This window comes from Ranitomeya imitator, chromosome 3 (assembly GCF_032444005.1).
Source record: "Ranitomeya imitator isolate aRanImi1 chromosome 3, aRanImi1.pri, whole genome shotgun sequence".
NCBI classification, from domain to species: Eukaryota; Metazoa; Chordata; class Amphibia; order Anura; family Dendrobatidae; genus Ranitomeya; species Ranitomeya imitator.
In genome coordinates, this window is record NC_091284.1 from 827,747,899 (window position 1) to 827,762,588 (window position 14,690).

At 41.4% G+C, this 14,690-nt stretch overlaps 1 pseudogene; it reads left to right on the forward strand.

The window, feature by feature from the left end:
* The first annotated feature begins 4,490 nt into the window (after positions 1-4,490).
* Positions 4,491-14,690, forward strand: part of LOC138671806 (oocyte zinc finger protein XlCOF7.1-like) — a 74,288-nt pseudogene continuing 64,088 nt past the window's right edge.

Consider the following 14,690-nt stretch of genomic DNA (forward strand, 5'->3'; position numbering starts at 1 on the left):
GGACCGATTGTTTGATAAGAGTAGCATTATAGTATGCCGTAATGTTGGGGATGCTAAGGCCTCCTCTGGATTTACTTTTGAGAAGAGTTTTGCTGGCAACTCTTGCCTTTCTATCCCCCCAGATGAAACGGTAGAAACTTTTCTGTAATGAATTGAGATGGCTTGGAGGGACCAAGATGGGAAGTGACCTTAAAATGAAGGCTATTTTAGGGAGTATAAATGTTTTGACAACAAGGACCCTACCCCACCAGGACAGTTCTTTACCGCTATGAAAGTTAAATTCTGTTGTTAATTTGTTGTTGATTGCTTCCAGATTGACAGGGACCAGTGAGTCTAGCTTCTTAGTAATGATTATTCCCAGATATGAAAAGCTCTCCTCCGCCCATTCCCATGAAGATATTTTTTTAATTTCACTGATTTCGAGTTTGCTTAGGTAAAATGGCATAATTTGGGATTTTTTCTCATTGATCTTAAAATAGGAAATTTTTGAAAATGAATCGAGGATTTCATTTAGTCTAGAGATGGATTTTGTTGGGTTTGATAGGGAGAGGATGATATCATCTGCGAATAGATCTATTTTGCAAGTTGCGTTTGAAAATTCAATGCCTGATATTTTCCCATCATCCCTAATCATTTGAGCCAGTGGCTCCATGGCGAGAGCAAATAGAAGGGGAGATGGGGGCACCCTTGTCTTGTGCCATTCGAGATAGTAAATGTAGGAGACAGGTGATTGTTGGCGTAAATCTTTGCGGATGGGTTTGAATATAAGGCTAGTATTCCTGACAGACATTGGGGGTTGAAACCAAATTTTTCTAAAACCAGTTTGAGATATTCCCAATTGAGGCGATCAAAAGCCTTTTCTGCGTCAAGTGAGATTAATACCGATGGGACTCTTCCAGAATTGATTTTTTTTATTATACTAATGAGTTTTCTTGTGCCATCGGTAGCCTGTCTAGACTTGACAAACCCTATTTGGTCCTTATTAATTATCCTTGGAAGGATGTTGTTAAGCCTATTCGCAAGAATTTTAGAGTATATCTTGATGTCGGTATTAATTAATGAGATTGGCCTATAGTTTGTTATTTTACTTAGGTCTCCCTTTGGCTTGGGGATCACAACAATTGTGGCCTCTAACATTTCTTTGGGGAAAGTGCCTTCAATAAATGCCTTATTAAATATGCGAGAAAGGTGGGGTGAGAGCAATTCGCCAAAGGTTTTAAAATAATCATTTGTAAAACCGTCTGGGCCAGGGGCTCTATTTGGTTTCAAGTTTGTGATAGTGTTTAGAATCTCTTCTTGTGAGAAGGGTGCCGTAAGGGTTAAAAGGTCTTCTTGTGTTAATTTAGGGAGATTAAGAGAGGCGAAGAAGGCTTCAGAATTTTCTCTATTCGGTGCTGGCGAAGTTTCGTTTTTTTTTAATGTTGTATAGGGAGGAATAAAATTTGCCAAATTCTTCCACTATTTTTTGTGGGAGTGAAAGGATCTTATTTTTCGAGGATAGAATCTTATCTATTCTATTGCTGACTCTCTTTCTTTTTAGTCTATTCATCATGAAACTCAACGGTTTGTTGAGAAAGGCGTAATTTTTGAATCTATCAGATTTGATGACAGATTCATAATGGGAAAGGATCTCTGCTTTAAGTGCCTGTCTTAGTTCTATGAGTTCTGCCTGAATTTTGGGGGATGGGGGGGATTTTTTTAGTTTGGAATTTTCTTTAATTTTTATTAGGTTCTGGATTTCCTTGATTTTGGCTTCGTTTAATTTTTCATCCCTGGAAGAAATTTGCATTAGGGTCCCTCTAATGACTGCCTTATGGGCATTCCAAAGAGAAAAAGGACTGATGTTGTCAATGTTGTTCTCAGTAAAGAAATTCTTTATGTCAGATTTGACTTTGTTTTGATGGACTGGGTTAGACAAGATTGACGACTTGCACTTCCATAGAAATTGACTCCTGGTCCCTGCAACAGAAACAATCTCACATGTAACTGGGGAGTGGTCCGAAGCCGCCCTGGGGAGAATGGTAGCATTGCTGAATCTAGAAATAGAGAAAACGTCAGTTAAAATTAGGTCGATTCTCGAGGCCGTCTGGTGGACATCAGAGAAATGAGTGTACTCAATTGAGGACGAGTTGAGGCACCTGAAAACATCAAAAACCTCATTGTCAGACAGCCAATTGTTAAGGGTAGCAGCCTTGTGTCTATTTTTGGAAGAAGAATCCAAGTGCCCATCTGGGACAATATTGAAATCGCCCAGAATGAGCAGGACTCCCTTTTTAATCAGTTCAAATTTTTTTGCCAGCCTGCCCAAGAACCTTAATTGATTTTTGTTTGGGGCGTATATATTCACGATGGTGAAAACCTGGTTGTTTATTTTACACGATAGTATATGAAAGTGGCCCTCTGGGTCTTTGGTTTCTTCTAAGAATTCAAATGAGACCCCCCTTCCAATCATGGTCAGAACTCCTGCCTTTTTCCTTGGATTTGAGGACTCAAAAACATGAGGAAAGTTGTTCATAGCAAAACTGGGGTGGTCATTATTTCTGAATTTTGTCTCTTGAAGGCATATCACCTCCAAGTGTAATTTTTTTAGCTCCTTTTTTATGGTGAACCTTTTTTGAGGACTATTCAGCCCCCTAACGTTGTAGGTTACGCATTTAAGACTCATATTAACGGTCAACCAGAAGAGGAAACAACGGGAAATGTCACGGATCTCAGCTATATATTTGATAAGGGTCGAAGTAGCTTGTATGAGGAGACTAGATTTTCCTTTGTTTTATGTTTAAGGTACTACTAATACAGGTAGAATAACACTTGACCGAACACAAAGATTCGGTGTAACAATATAACACAAAAAGAAAAGATTTACAACAAATCAATCAATACTACCAACTTTAAAGTCCTTGGTAGAGGCCTAATAGAAAGGCTCTCTCACTTCCTTCTTGAGGGGGGAAAGTTCGTAAGGAAAACTCCGGACTTGAAATCCTCCAGTGGATAAACGAAAATCCTGAAAGGCTTAGATTTAAAGAGAAATTCAAATATACTTAACATTTAGAGTAAATAATGAAGTGTTATTAATATATTAAGATGTGAGGCCTGAACAGTTAGAACTAAGACCTTGCACAGATACAATGTTAATCAGGTCTTCCCTCGGCTAGATGATGAGGGGGGGCGGTCTTGGCAGGGAGGATCGCGCAAGGAGGTCAAGAAATCTTGGCCCTCTTCTTTGGTAAGAATGGGGACGGTGTTACCTCCATAAAGGATCAGTAGCTTCAGAGGGAAACCCCATCTGTATGGGATTTCTCGATCCCTGAGGGCGGAGGTGATCAATTTAATGTCCTTCCTTCCCTCAATAGTTTCCTTAGATAAATCTGCAAACAATTTGAGATTTGAATAAGGGTCCAGGAATTTTTTGTTTTCTTTCATGTAACTTAGAATTAATTCCTTCACATGAAAAAAGTGAATACGTAGAATAGTATCCCTTGGGGAATCTTGGGGGATGTTGGGGGGCTTAGGTAGTCGATGTATTCTATCGATCGTGAGGTCTAGGTCACTAAAGAAGGGGATCACTTTTTTGAAGAGTGCTTTAGTGTAACCCATCAGTGTATTGTTTGTAACACTTTCGGGAATGCCTCTAATCTTGAGGTTATTCCTCCTATTGGGGTCTTCGATATCCGCCATTTTGAGTTTAAGTCTTTTTAGTTCTTGGCTAATGTCATGATTTTCTGCGGATAGGTTTTTTGTGGATTTTTCAACTTTAGTCAATCTGACCTCCTGTTTTTCTATTTTGTTGTTTATCTTGTCTATGACGTCTTGGAATACTGTTGTGTGTTTTTCAAAGTTGAAGGTTATGGTTTCTTTTATGTTGTCTTTTAGCTTGGACGATAGATTTAGTAAGAAGGATTCTGTATGTTTTTGCATTTGTTCGAATGGATCTGGGGGCCTACTTTTGTCAGATGGCGGGGAGGAAATATCAGTTTTGGTGCAGGATTTAGATGGGCCTAAATTAGTAGAAGCATCATCGTACTCTGCGTCCGACGTGTCTGGGGAAGTAAAGCATCTGTTCCCCCATGTACCTGGGCCTTTTCTTTTATTTGAAATGGATAGATCCATATCATCAGAGAGACGGGATGTGTCAGGGATGTTCTCAAACTCTAGGCTCTTTTTGGGATGTTTAGAGGAGACAGATCTGGGGGGAATATCTTTTCCGTCTCTATCTCGAGGAGATCTTAGACCCATGCCCAGTGGGCTTAGTTTGTTAATCTCGTCCTTCTCTGGATTATAACTTTTAGGATTGGATTTGTTAGACCTTTGAGGTAATGATGTTTGAATGGTGTTGCCTTTCTTTCTTTGGGTGGTCATTATGGGAGGAAGAATTGGTATACAGATATATACACAAGCGAGTCAGAGAGAACCACAGTACTTGAGAGACTCTGTGAGCTCTGAGAATTAACCGTCTAGATGGATCCAGAGCCCCGGTATAGGGAATCAGAATGCAAAACTACCCAAATGCTTTGGTCCCCTATCCCCGGCTGGAGATGGGCTTAGAGAAATATGAATGTAAGAGAAATTTTGATAGTTGTCAGAGAGTACCACAATTCTTGAAAGACTCTGAGTAATGAGACCTAACCCCCTAGGTGATCCTAGAGCCCTAATACAGGGAACAGGAATGAAGAGTTACCCAAATGCTTTGATCCCCGATCCCCGGCTGGAGATGGGCTTAGAGAAATAAAGCTGTAAGAGAATATATGATAGTTGTCAGAGAATACCACAATTCTTGAAAGACTCTGTTGTCTATGAGAATTAACCACCTAGATGGTCCCGGAACCCCTATACAGGAATTGACGTAGTTTTCAACTACTGTTTTTCTTGTAAAATTCTCTTCTCTTTAATAAAAATATATTTAACCATATTACGTCACTGGGCAATATACTACGTGACTGGGCAATATACTACGTAGCTGGGCAATATACTACATGGCTGGACAATATACTACGTAGCTGGGCAATATACTACGTGACTGGGCAATATACTACGTAGCTGGGCAATATACTACATGGCTGGTCAATATATTACGTCACTGGGCAATATACTACGTGGCTGGGCAATATATTACGTCACTGGGCAATGTACTATGTGGCTGGGCAATATACTACGTGGCTGGGCAATATACTACGTGGCTGGGCAATATACTACGTGACTGGGCAATATATTATGTCACTGGGCAATGTACTATGTGGCTGAGCAATATACTACATGGCTGGGCAATATATTACGTCACTTGGCAATATGCTACATGGCTGGGCAATATATTACGTCACTGGGCAATATATTACGTGGCTGTGCAATATCCCATGTGGACATGCATATTCTAGAATACCCGATGCGTTAGAATCGGGCCACCATCTAGTGCTTTATAATTGTCAGTGCCTCACTGACACAAGCTTCTTAGTTAGACCATGTGCAGTGCATAATCTATCTTGCTAGTGCCTGGTGACCCGGATGTTGTCTTGACGACCTCGGGTCACCATGGCAACGATTGGGCCCTCGTGATGATGTTGTGGGGGCTCCGATTGGAGGGGGGAGAGAGCCCCCCCCTCATACTCCCTGCTTCTAAATGCTGCTATTGATATTGATTGCAGCATTTAGGGGGTTAAACTGCCGGGAGCGGTGCGGGAACCACTCCTGAGAATGAGTGCTAGGTGTTAGCTGTTATGTTCTCTGAACACCTGGCGGTGATCGCGCACGTACAGCTCCTGTGCACTCAAAATAGCCATGACATATCCATACGTCCAAGGAAGGGAAGTCCTTCCTGACCAGGATGTATGGATGTGTCCAAAGTCGAGAAGGGGTTAAAGCAAATTTTAAAATAGTTACGCCCTATGAATGAGCGTTCTACTAGTTTATTGGGTGATTGGCGACCTGTTTAGACAGGCCAATAATTGGGGAAATAAGTGATTATCAGCAAGTCGCCAATTTTTAAGGACTTGGGGCTCCATAATTGACACTGATGGTTTAATCGATGTTTTCGGTCATTTTTATTAGTTTGAAAAAAAGTAATTCTAGTGTGATTTCTTGACTACTGATACATCTTGCTCATTATATAGATTTATTTTTATGGAATAAAGAAATAAAATGCTGAAAATATTTTGTTTGGGCAAAATGTTATTTCTTTTTCCAGGTACCGACAAGATTAGTGATGAGAGTCCAACGTTTTATGAATATGATCAATCACGGATCAGCAATAAAAGTTCTAAACATGGAAAACAATGTCAAAAGGAGTCCAAAGATGACGGCCCATTTTCATGCTTAGAATGTGGGAAATGCTTTACCCGTAAATCAAATTTTGTTAATCATTTAAGATATCACACAGGATAGACGTGGTTTTCATGCTCAGAATGTGGAAAAAGTTTCACCCGTATATCCTATTTGGTTGATCATGTAAGAATTCATACAGGGGAGAAGCCATTTTCATGTTTGGAATGTGGAAAATGTTTTAGCCAGAAAAGGTCTCTTACTGCACACCAAAGAAGTCACACAGGGGAGAAGCCATATTCATGTCCTGAATGTGGGAAACACTTTATGCATAAAGATTCTGTTGGAAGACATCGGTGACTTCACACAGGAGAGAAGCCTTTTTCATGTCCTGAATGTGGCAAAAGTTTTATCCAGTACTCTGCTCTTGTTGACCATCTGAGAATTCACACAGGGGAGAAGCCATTTTTATGCTCAGAATGTGGAAAATGTTTTAGCCAAAGCTCAGGACTTTTGGAACATCGAAGAATTCACACAGGGGAGAAGCCATATTTATGCTCAGAATGTGGGAAATGTTTTTCTCATAAAAATGGTTATATTAGACATAAGAGAAACCACACAGGGAAGAAGCCATTTTTATGCTCAGAATGTGGGAAATGTTTTACCCTGAAATCAGATCTGGTTATACATCAAAAAACTCACACAGGTCAGCAGCCATTTCCATGTTCAGAATGTGGAAAATATTTTACCAATAAAACAAGTGTTATTAGACATCAGAGAAAAAATCACAGAGGGGAGAAGCCATTTTCATGCTCTGAATGTGGAAAATGTTTTGCTTTGAAATCAGATTTTGTCACGCATAAGAGAACTCACACAGGAGAGAAACCATATTCACACTCAGATCCTGGGAAAGCGGAAAACCCTGTAGATCAAAACTTGCTGATCATATAACTACTCAGTAGAGAGAAATAAATTTGGAAAATGTCTTGCAACCCAAATGCATTTTAGATATCAGAGATGTAATAGGGCAGAATAATAATAATAATCTTTATTTTTATATAGCGCCAACATATTCCGCAGCGCTTTACATTTTGCACACATTAACATCACTGTCCCCGATGGGGCTCGCAATCTAAATTCCCTATCAGTATGTCTTTGGAATGTGGGAGGAAACCGGAGTGCCCGGAGGAAACCCATGCAAACACGGAGAGAGCATACAAACTCTTTGCAGATGTTGTCCATGGTGGGGTTTGAACCCATACAAACTCTTTGCAGATGTTGTCCATGGTGGGGTTTGAACCCAGGACTCCAGCTCTGCAAGGCTGCAGTGCTAACCACCGTGCAATAATTTTTATGCTTAGAATGTGAGAGATTTTTTACCAATAAAACGAGTTTTATTAGACATCAAAGAAATCACAGGCGGGAGAAGCAGTATTCATGCTCTGATTGCGGCAAATATTTTACTTTGAAATCAGATCTGGTCACAGATCCGAGAACTCACACAGGAGAGAAACCATATTCACGTTCAGATTCTGGGAAAGGGGAAAACCCTATAGATCAGAAGTTGTTGATCACCTAAGTATTCATTTAGGAGGGAAAACATGAATGTGGAAAATCTCTTACAAGTCGAACACATTTTAGATATCACAGAATCCACACAGGGAAAAAGCCGTTTTCATGCTCATTCAGAATTTTTATTCACTGTTTATAAAATATCACTGAGTTTATTTAACCACGTGTGTTCTGTTCAAGGACAGCAGCTGAAGTTTGTTTGCAGTGGTACTGCTGAGCCCTGGGATGGGCGTTGTACTATTTGTACTATACAGCGGTGGTCACAGGGAGCACACGACAGCACCACAATGTTGTTCACATCCTAGGTCAATAGCAACCACACAACATTTAGGTGGTTATAGTCCCCCAGGCCTTCCATGGCTGTATGCCTTAATAGCCCATGCTAATGATATGAATTATCTGCCTTTTTTTTATTCCTGATATAGAATAATGGTTTGGTATAAACTTTATTATAAAAGGACATTATTTTCCATCATAAGTGCTTTCATTTTCAAAAATGTTAAAAAAATAAAAAGGTATATATGGTATTACTGCAACTGTAATAATGTGTAATTTAATCCACACAGTGAATGACTTTAGGCCCCTTTCACGCATCAGCTTTTTGCTATCAGTCGCAATCTGTCGAATTTGGAAAAAAATGAATCCGGCGACTGATTGCGACGAATGGCCTCACATTTTATCTTTCGTTCGCCAGATCCGTCGAAAACTGTCCGGCGGCCAGAGACAACAGACAAAGTAACTTTTTTTGTCTACGTAGAAAAATCGGACAGCGACGAATCTGTCGCCATCCGTTGTTTGCTCGAATGGAAGCCTATGGGCGCCAAATCCGTCAAATGATGGAATCCTGTGATGGATTGCGTTCTTTTTTTTTTTTACTGAGCATGCTCCTATTTATTTAGGATCCGATTAGCCAGACCCACTAGTCGGATCCGTCAAAAAAACAAATCCATCGCATCAGTTGTTCACAATCTTCGACAGATTCATCGATCCGTCGAGCCAACGGATTGTGACTGGCGGCAAAAAACTGATGTCTGAAAGGGGCCTTAAATGTAGAATTGTTGCTGATCAATTCACACGTCCCATTTCATCAGCCACAACAAAAGTGGATTGTGGCCCCTGCTCGTTAGAGGAAGTAGCGCCTCTTACCTGCTGACATTCGCGATTCTTCTTTTGATTAGCTGGCCTTTGGTTGTAAGCGTGACCTACATGTGACACCGTGGCAGGCCAGCCTGAAGAGTCACGGATGCCAGCAGGTAGGAGGCGCTACTTCCTCTAACGAGCGTTGGCTACAGACCACTGTCATCGTAGATGGAATGTGATGTACGAATACGCACCAACTCAAACAAAACAGAAAATAATGGCGGGCTTGGCCTTTTTTCCCTCTATTCTCTAACCCACCTCCCCCCAAAAATAATGAAAATAATACAAAACTATGGCCATAAGAGGTAATGTATGGCACTAGATGGACTATTTTTTCAGTTAAAAGGAACTTTTATTTTGTAAAAGTAGTAAAGTATTAAAAGCAATGCAAACATTTGACATCAACATAACCTAATATGTGCAAACCAATCGGTAATGGAGTCTGGTATGTCCCAAGAAAACATTTCAGACCGTTAATCAAGCACCAAATGACTATATTAGTCTTTCTGTGCTTGTTTCCTGGACTCTTCATAGAGACTGATGAGGACAGAACAATTACTAAGATCCTTCTGTCTCCATACATATCATGTTATCAGCAGCCCAACTGGTAACAATAGGCGATGTGCTGCCGAAAACAATGATTTTTGTTCCCGATGATTGAGCATAATTTTTCTCGTTCTTTGGGTTCCTGCTGACATGTTTACATCTACGAACTCTCGTCTGCACTGCCGGGAATTATAAACGTGAATTCCACAAATACACATCTATTCTATAATCAGTATATACAGTGGAATGTAAAAGATTGGGCACCCCTGGTCAGAATTATTTCTATTGTGAACTTTTTTTTTTATTTTAGGCCAACAAAAAAAAAATCATATTTTACATTTTAAAAATTACAAAAAGGAAAATGGACTGATGGAAAAGTTTTGGCACCCTGCATGGTTAGTACCTAGTAGCGCCCCCTTTTGCAAGTATCACAAGAGTCTTTCATTTCTTGTTTCAGGGATTTTCCTCCATTCTTCCTTGGAGAATTCCTCCAGTTCTGTGGGATTCCTGGGGCGTCTTACATCTTCTGCTATTTTGAGATCTCGCCACAGATTTTCAATGATGTTCAGATCAGGGGACTGTGAGGGCCATTGTAAAACCTTCATCTTGTGCCTTTTGTGGTCATCTGTTGTGGATTGTGATGTGTGTAGGATCATTCTCCATGTGTGGCAGTCATCCTCTTCCTCTTCTCACCTCCAGCTTTTTTACAGATGGTGTTATGTTTGCATCAAGAATTTGTTGAAATCTCATTCAATCCATTCTTCCCTTTTAACCATAAAATTTTCCTCGTGCAATTGGCTGCAGCACAACCCCAAAGCATGAATGGGAAATGTTTAAGAACATCCTAAATAGGCAGTGTAAGCGGTTTATACCTTGTGGGAATAAAAGGACTAGAAATAGGAAAAACCCAATGTGGCTAAACAAAGAAGTAAGACAGGCAATTAACAGTAAAAAGAAAGCATTTGCACTACTAAAGCAGGATGGCACCATTGAAGCTCTAAAAAACTATAGGGAGAAAAATACTTTATCTAAAAAACTAATTAAAGCTGCCAAAAAGGAAACAGAGAAGCACATTGCTAAGGAGAGTAAAACTAATCCCAAACTGTTCTTCAACTATATCAATAGTAAAAGAATAAAAACTGAAAATGTAGGCCCCTTAAAAAATAGTGAGGAAAGAATGGTTGTAGATGACGAGGAAAAAGCTAACATATTAAACACCTTCTTCTCCACAGTATTCACGGTGGAAAATGAAATGCTAGGTGAAATCCCAAGAAACAATGAAAACCCTATATTAAGGGTCACCAATCTAACCCAAGAAGAGGTGCGAAACCGGCTAAATAAGATTAAAATAGATAAATCTCCGGGTCCGGATGGCATACACCCACGAGTACTAAGAGAACTAAGTAATGTAATAGATAAACCATTATTTCTTATTTTTAGTGACTCTATAGCGACAGGGTCTGTTCCGCAGGACTGGCGCATAGCAAATGTGGTGCCAATATTCAAAAAGGGCTCTAAAAGTGAACCTGGAAATTATAGGCCAGTAAGTCTAACCTCTATTGTTGGTAAAATATTTGAAGGGTTTCTAAGGGATGTTATTCTGGATTATCTCAATGAGAATAACTGTTTAACTCCATATCAGCATGGGTTTATGAGAAATCGCTCCTGTCAAACCAATCTAATCAGTTTTTATGAAGAGGTAAGCTATAGACTGGACCACGGTGAGTCATTGGACGTGGTATATCTCAATTTTTCCAAAGCGTTTGATACCGTGCCGCACAAGAGGTTGGTACACAAGATGAGAATGCTTGGTCTGGGGGAAAATGTGTGTAAATGGGTTAGTAACTGGCTTAGTGATAGAAAGCAGAGGGTGGTTATAAATGGTATAGTCTCTAACTGGGTCGCTGTGACCAGTGGGGTACCGCAGGGGTCAGTATTGGGACCTGTTCTCTTCAACATATTCATTAATGATCTGGTAGAAGGTTTACACAGTAAAATATCGATATTTGCAGATGATACAAAACTATGTAAAGCAGTTAATACAAGAGAAGATAGTATTCTGCTACAGATGGATCTGGATAAGTTGGAAACTTGGGCTGAAAGGTGGCAGATGAGGTTTAACAATGATAAATGTAAGGTTATACACATGGGAAGAGGGAATCAATATCACCATTACACACTGAACGGGAAACCACTGGGTAAATCTGACAGGGAGAAGGACTTGGGGATCCTAGTTAATGATAAACTTACCTGGAGCAGCCAGTGCCAGGCAGCAGCTGCCAAGGCAAACAGGATCATGGGGTGCATTAAAAGAGGTCTGGATACACATGATGAGAGCATTATACTGCCTCTGTACAAATCCCTAGTTAGACCGCACATGGAGTACTGTGTCCAGTTTTGGGCACCGGTGCTCAGGAAGGATATAATGGAACTAGAGAGAGTACAAAGGAGGGCAACAAAATTAATAAAGGGGATGGGAGAACTACAATACCCAGATAGATTAGCGAAATTAGGATTATTTAGTCTAGAAAAAAGACGACTGAGGGGCGATCTAATAACCATGTATAAGTATATAAGGGGACAATACAAATATCTCGCTGAGGATCTGTTTATACCAAGGAAGGTGACGGGCACAAGGGGGCATTCTTTGCGTCTGGAGGAGAGAAGGTTTTTCCACCAACATAGAAGAGGATTCTTTACTGTTAGGGCAGTGAGAATCTGGAATTGCTTGCCTGAGGAGGTGGTGATGGCGAACTCAGTCGAGGGGTTCAAGAGAGGCCTGGATGTCTTCCTGGAGCAGAACAATATTGTATCATACAATTATTAGGTTCTGTAGAAGGACGTAGATCTGGGTATTTATTATGATGGAATATAGGCTGAACTGGATGGACAAATGTCTTTTTTCGGCCTTACTAACTATGTTACTATGTTACTATGAATGTTCCATCCCTATGCTTAACCCCTTAATGGCCGCCAATACATCTTTTTACAGACCTGAGATATAAGAGACTATCATCCCCATACAGGTGACAATCCTGCAGCTGTCGGCTGTACACTATAGGTGACAACTTGCTGCATCAGCCACAATCAGTGTTGGCACCGTTCATATCTGTTTAACCCCTTAGATGCTGCTGTCAATAGTGACTACATAATATAAATGGTTAACAGTGTGAGGGCTTCCTATTTAACCTCATCGGCACCCAGAGATCATGGTTGTGTGGTCCTGATATTTGCCTTGGCAGTTTGCGGGCTTAGGGTCTGCCAGCTTCAGAAGTTACTGACATTTCGGTGGTAAAAATGCACATTTTCACTCCTCTTATGCCACTTTGCATTAATTCCTGAAAAGCATCTGAAGGGTTAATAAACTACCAGACAGAAGTATTCAATATGTAGGGGAGGGGAGCTGTTTTTAAAATGGTAGTATCACTTTTGGGGGTTTCCAATGTATAGGACCCCCAAAGTCACTTCAAACCTGGATAGGTGCCCTTTTTTCTCAACCTTTGATCATTGTTTCCACAGAGTTCTATGTCATGATATGTACTTTTGCCCTGTCCTTTATTTGAATAATATGCCATTTGATGTATGTAACTGTTCTCTGGTGTCTATTAGCTGTAATTTATGTATTTTCTTGTGCTGGGAGTTCACCTGTAACAATATGTCTCCTTCCCCCAATACTTGCAGCCCTAAGCTATAATGTAATTAAGCTTTGTCAATACCACTAGTGGAGGAATAGCCATTCTTCCTCACAGCAGGTGGCTAGTCAAATGTACATACTACATAGACTGCCTGGAGCCCACCAGTCTAGAATCTTCTGGTGGACCCAACCATTGAATAGAAGGTGTGACCCCTACCCCCCCCCCCTTCATGGGCGGATCCCAGGAGCTCAGACAATCCATTCTTATTTTGAGATCAGATGTGAGTTGATCCTTAAAGGAGAAGGAGTGGGGATTCTTAGCTGAGGCAAGACCCCATGTCCATCTGTGACTGCGGAAGCGAACGGGGCGAGACTTGAGCTGAGGACATATCTCGTCGTTCGTGAGATTGTTTTGGGATCCCTTGGACTAATTGTGGACTATTGCTTTGTTACCTGGCACAAGGATTATCGGGAGGTGCCCCCGAATATGTTCCATTGGACTAATTGTGGACTCTGAAGATCTACCTGCATGTGTTGTTCCAGCGTTCTTGATAATAAATCTGTTGAACCATCCCTCGGCCTGTTGTCCCTTCTTGCTCTGCCGTACACCCCATCATAGACTGGTTGGCAGCAGGGGATCAGAGCAGAAGGAATGGAGGACAATGGCCCAACATCGGGAACCAACACCGCAGAGTACAAGAACTGGACTTTGGGGAGCCTACAATCAAAGGCCCGTGAAGTAGGAGTCCGTTTTAAGGGACTCTTCAAGGAGCAGCTTATTGAGGCTTTGGAAGGAGTTCGCCTGCAAGATGACGCTGAGGAAGGATCCTCACAGCAAATGGAGGAAAGACTGCAGCCGGAGGTAAATACCCAAAAAAGTCAGTGGGTTGTGTGGTACGAGGAGGAGTTGGCATTGCTGGGAGAAGAGGCCACCATAGACTATAAGAGGGAGGCCATTCACAGAGCTCAGGAGAGGGAGAGGGAGGCCATTCACAGAGCCGAGGAGAGGGAGAGGGAGGCCATTCACAGAGCCGAGGACAGAGCTCAGGAGATGGCATTGCTGGAGAGGCAGATCGCTTTGGAAGCAGCTAGAAGCTCCAGACAGACTCTAACCCCAGCACCCACCATGAGGGAACTCCCCAGAGTGTCCCGCAAAGACTGTAAGCCCTTTAATGAGGCTGCAGGCGACATTGAGGGCTTCTTCCAGGACTTTGAGCATCAGTGTCGATTAATGGAAGTCCCACAAAGGGACCGAGTCCGACATCTGGTGGGGCTCTTAGAGGGTGGAGCTGCCGCAGCCTATAAAGCTATGGACCCTCAGGGGAACTGTGAGTATGCGGAGATTAAACGGACTATTCTAGAACATTATGCTGTTACCCCAGACACTTACAGGACTCAGTTCCGTACTTTAGCCTGTGATGAGGAAGTGTCTTTCAAGATGTATGCCCACAGACTCAAACAAATATGTCATCGCTGGCTGGAGGCAGAGGAGGCCTTAACCTGGGAGACCTTCCTCCAGGTTATGCTAAAAGAGCAGTTTTACTTC